Consider the following 5,342-nt stretch of genomic DNA (forward strand, 5'->3'; position numbering starts at 1 on the left):
AAATATGTGGAGTCCTTAAGATTTATTTCCAAATGCCAACATCATATCACATCAGCATTCCATACAGTTATCTTGTTTCATACTAAGCAGTGAGTTAACATAGCTCTTCCACTGGATTGGATAAAATATCCAGATTCATTGCTGCTCAACAATTCTTATGTATTTTTCCAGAAGGAAACATCATAGAAAATCAGCTCAGATACTAACTGGATAAATCCCCTGAATTTATAGATTGATGCCTTGTATCTCAAATTCCTGCTGAATCAAAGCACTGCTCTTTGCAGTGGTTGGAATTCGGCCATTTCTAAATAGTAGATAGAAATAAAACTTTCCACAAATGCTGGCACGCCAGTTTGTTCTATGCTCTGCTACACTGCCTGATTTAAGGGAAATGTTAAACTCTTTGTCACTGAGGATGAAAATTTCCAGATCATGGAGATCAAGTGGAGTTGACATCTGGGGACCTGAGTTTGAAATTGGATCCAAGTTGTGCCATTAATTATGTGGCTTTATCTCTGAAATTCTCTATGCCTCACTTCCTTCTCCATAAAAAGGAAATATTTCCCTACTATACCCCAATAGTTTTTTGAGAATCAGATAAGAAATTATCCAATAGGAATAGGCCTGAAACTCACATTACCTTGGTAGGTCAGGCTCAGTGTTAGGATAAAATGAGTACTTATAGACCATTGAACAGTTTAAAAAAAAAAAAGAGGTTTACTTAGCCCTAATGTGCCTAGCAACAGACATACACTGGCACTTAGCTTTGGTAGATGCTACTCTGAACCACTTCTTTCTCCATATGGAAATTCATTTGTTCTGCTGGAAATGGTGTGATGACCTGTATGATCATTAGCCGTTATTCAAATTAGAGAAGCATGGACCTTACAGAGAAGGAAACATTATTTGTCCCTAGATGACTATAAAAATCAAAGCTTCCTTCTCAGTGTAGCCCAACTGGACAGCTAGATCTGTTTTCATGTGGCCCAAATCAGAGGCCCTTCTTCCAGAAGGATCTTCTTGGAACATGTTCCTGAACACTTTGCTGTGGGTGACCCTCTTCCTGGTGGTCATCACCATTTTCCTAGTGGTGGCTGCTCTCCTTGGAGGGACCCAGAAGCTTAAAGAAGGGAGCAGGGAATAGGAATAAACTCAATAAGTCAGAATGTTAATGTTAGGAGGGAAAAAAAAGAAGCCATATCAACATAGTCTGATATTACCTGGAAATTACATCAAGGGAAAGGCAACTTGAGTTTTACCCCACATCAGGCCAATAAGTCCTTGATTTGTCCCCTTTGTCACCTTTTAGGAAAAACAATTCTCTACAACAGCCTTGGAAGAGGGGGCACATTTATGCGTTTATGCCTACCGCAATGTACACTCAATATTTATTAAGTGCCTACTTAGTGCCAGACACCATTCAAAGTACTGGGGATACAAAATAGGTTTTGCCTTCAAGGAATTTACAAAGTAATGCAGAAGACAAAGTGCAAACAAATAAATACAGAGCAACCTATATTCAGGATAAATGGGAAATAATTAATATAAGGAAGGCATTAAATGAATTCAAGAGGGGCTGGAGAAGGCTTTCCATAGAAGAGGAAACTTTACTTGGGACTTAATGGAAGTCAGAAAGGTCAGTAGTCAGGCTAGAGTAAGAAGAGAATTCCTGCCATAAGAAAATGCCAGAGCCTATCCATGGAGTATCTTGTTTGTGGACACCTGGCTCTTCCAGGAGGAGGCCAATGTCATTGGTCTGTCCTTAGAGTACTATGCAAATACTGACCATTATGGTGACTTTTTCATTCTTCCTCTCTCTTGGGTCCTACCTGTTCTGCTAGAGATTCTAATCTTGAGGAAGAACAATTCTATGGGTTACCTTGAAGATATCCAACAATGACAGTTCTGATTTTGTGCCATATCTTCTTCAGAAGTCATAGTAGATAGTTGAATCTTTCTTTAAGGACATGACAATAAGAATACTTTGCAAACAAAAGCTGTTGCAAATTGGTAGGAATGTTTTTATATTAAGTGATTTAATTCACTAGATGCAAAGCTCTGTACTGTGAGATCCATATTGCTGAGAGGGGTTCAAGATGCAGCACAGAATTCCATAGTGACCCCCAGAACTCTAAGAGAGAAGGCAGTTAAAGGCAGTTGGAGTCCTGGTATAAAAAGGTAGGTCACCCTTCTTTCAGGATCCTGGTCCTGATCCTGGTGCTGACTCTTTGCTCTTGGATCTAAACAGAGGGGCAATCTGTGTAGCTACTGGATCCATTCAGTCTCTGACAGCCAAAGCTGTTTTACTTTTGTTAGACCTTCAAGCAATACCACAGTCTACCTTAGTTTAGCTATCTAGGTTTAGAAAGAAGAATATTTAGAGGCTTAGATAGGAGATGAGCCATTCAAGACACATTTTCCCCTTTGGGGGGAGGGGCTGCTTTTTTGATATAGCTGTTTTAGGTAGTTTCTCCTTACCTATCAATCCTAAGCCATTTCCCCCCTTCCCTTTCCCAGATATCATTAAACCCTTATCATCTAGGAACAGTGTCTGGTTACAGATAATTTGGGGAAATACTCACATCCTCCATAAGCCAAGTTCCTCTTACTAGTGGCCCTGAAGTTGATCCTAACCTCTGAGCCAGTGAGCTGCTTCTAAGACATCAAGCTTCACCTACTCTATCCTGTGGGGAAATAATAAGGAGAAAGATATCATCATGTGGAGTTTAGCCTTTCCCCACTTACCATCTTGGCCCAGAAGTTACCAAGCTAGATTATCCTCCATTACCAAGCTGTTAATTGTCTTCCAGCTGTTTAGAGGGAGGGGGAGGTGAAGGAGTACTCCATAAGTTCCTGCCCCTCCCTTCCAATCCAGCCTGCTTGTGTTTCTTCAAAGACCTGGGATTAGGGAGACTTTAGTGTCACCGACCCCTGTCATTTTACAGTTTCCCTAATCCTACAATATGTAGTGAACATTCACCAAATACTTATTATATGACTAGATCTAGCTATACTTGTTTTATAATTTTCTGGTTGCTACATTCTTCTTCAATTAGATTGCAATCACTTAGAGGGGAAGATTTATGTTTTATGCTATTTTTATAATTCTTACAGTATCTGGCATAGCACTGGGAACACCAGAATCTCAGTAAGCATTTGGTAATTGGGCAAGTCACATATTTTGGACACAACTTCTGAAAAGCTGACAAAGTACTCAACTAAATATTCAGGATATGAAAAGATACAAAAGATAGTCTCTGTCCTGAAGAAGCTTGTGGTCTAATGGGGGAGTAAATAAATATGTACAAAAAATATGCAAAAGATAAATAGAAACAATAGATGAAAGATGTTTGAATTTTTAAAGAATGTTTAATTTTATTTTTTCTTAATTACATGTAAAATCAAATTTAAACATTCATTGTTTTTGTAACTTTTGAGTTCCAAATTCCTTCCATCCCTCTTTCTTCTCTCTTCTCCTTGAGAAGGTAAGCACTTTGTTACAGATTATACATGTGCAGTCAAGGAAAACATATTTCCATATTAGCCATATTGTAAAAGAGAACAGAGACCAAAAAGAAAAGAAAGAAAAAAGAAAGTAAAAAAGAAAAGTATGCTTCAGTCTGCATTTAGATTCCATTAGTTCTTTGGAAAGGCATGAAATTAAGGAGGCTTGAGAAAGGCTTCCTGTAGAAAACTGGATTTCAGTTGGAAGTTGAAAGAAGCCAGGAGGTACAGAAGAACATTTTAGGAAACCATAGAAAATACCCAGAGCTATGGCAATTTGGAACTATGCCCAAAGAGCTCCTAAAGACTACCTGACCTTTGATCCAACCATACCATTGCTGGGTGTGTATCTCAAAGAGATCATAGGTAAAAAGACTTGTACAAAAATATTTATAGTCGTGTGCTTTTTGTGGTAGCAAAAAACTGGAAAACGAGGGTATGCCCTTCAATTGGGGGATGGCTGAACAAATTGTGGCATATGCTGGTGATGGAATACTATTGTGCTCAAAGGAATAATAAACTGGAGGAATTCCATGTGAACTGGAAAGACCTCCAGGAATTTATGCAGAATGAGAGGAGCAGAACTAGAAGAACATTGTACACAGAGACTGATACATTGTGGTAAAATCGAATGTAATGGACTTCTGTACTAGCAGCAATGCAATGACCCAGGACAATTCTGAGGGATTTATGGAAAAGAACGCTACCCACATTCAGAGGAAGAACTAAAGGAGAGGAAACACAGAAGAATAACAACTGCTTGAACACATGGGTTGATGTAGACATGATTGGGGATGTAGACTCAAAAGGACCACACCAAAGCAACTATCAATAATATGTAAATAAGTCTTGATTGATGGCACATGTTAAAACCAGTGGAAATGCGTGTTGGCTATGGGGGAGTTTGAAAGGGGGGGGGGTGAAGGGGAAAGTAAAAACACTAATCATGTAAAAAAAAAGAAAAAAAAAGAAAATACCCAGAGCTAGAGATGGAGTGTCTTGTTTGTGGAACAGCAAAGAGGTTATATTATTGAATCGAAGAATATATTTGTTTATGGAAGTGTAAGGTATTAGGAGTCTAGAAAGGTGAGGGAGGGCAGGTTTCAATGTCAAATAAAAGATTTTATATTTGATCTTGGAAATAAGAGAGCCACTGGAGTTTACTGAATATGTGGGTGACATGATATATTTTCCAAGATTGAATTTTTCTCTTGAATGACTTTCTTCAAGAGAGAAGTGTCAACTTTGGAAACAGGATCAAAGGAATCCCACTTCTGTCACTTACTACCTTGTAGCCTTCCTTAATTCACTTACCCTTTCTAGACCTCAATTACTATATCTGTAAAATAAGGTGATGCGACAAGATGACATATTAGATCTCTTCTAGCATTTGATCTCTGATTCTATGAAGTCAATTCATTAAATACCATTAAGTTGTGTTCCAATCCTGTGGGTTATGATGGGCCTGTGGTAAATGTGGATAAAGTATAATTCACATAACTCTTGAGCACCAAATCAAAATAAATAAATAAAGGTGTTGACTCTGGCACAAAATGGCTTTTGACAGATGCCACATATTATTTGCCAGGAAATGCTGCAAAGTGTATGAGTGTGACAGGCATAATTATTTGACTAACTATAGAAAATTGGCAAGTTGTGTGTAGTGAAATTCAATCTTTTTTTCTTCTTCAGGAATCGTGGAACTGCTGGAGGAAACCTCAGTGGCTGCACCTTGGGGGTCTGAAGTGGACTGTAGCAACTAAACTCTCTCATGTGTCCCAAATGGAGTATTTATTATAATTTTCATCATTATTGTTGTTAATAAAGTCACTTCAATT

Source organism: Gracilinanus agilis, chromosome 3 (genome assembly GCF_016433145.1).
Source record: "Gracilinanus agilis isolate LMUSP501 chromosome 3, AgileGrace, whole genome shotgun sequence".
Lineage (NCBI taxonomy): Eukaryota > Metazoa > Chordata > Mammalia > Didelphimorphia > Didelphidae > Gracilinanus > Gracilinanus agilis.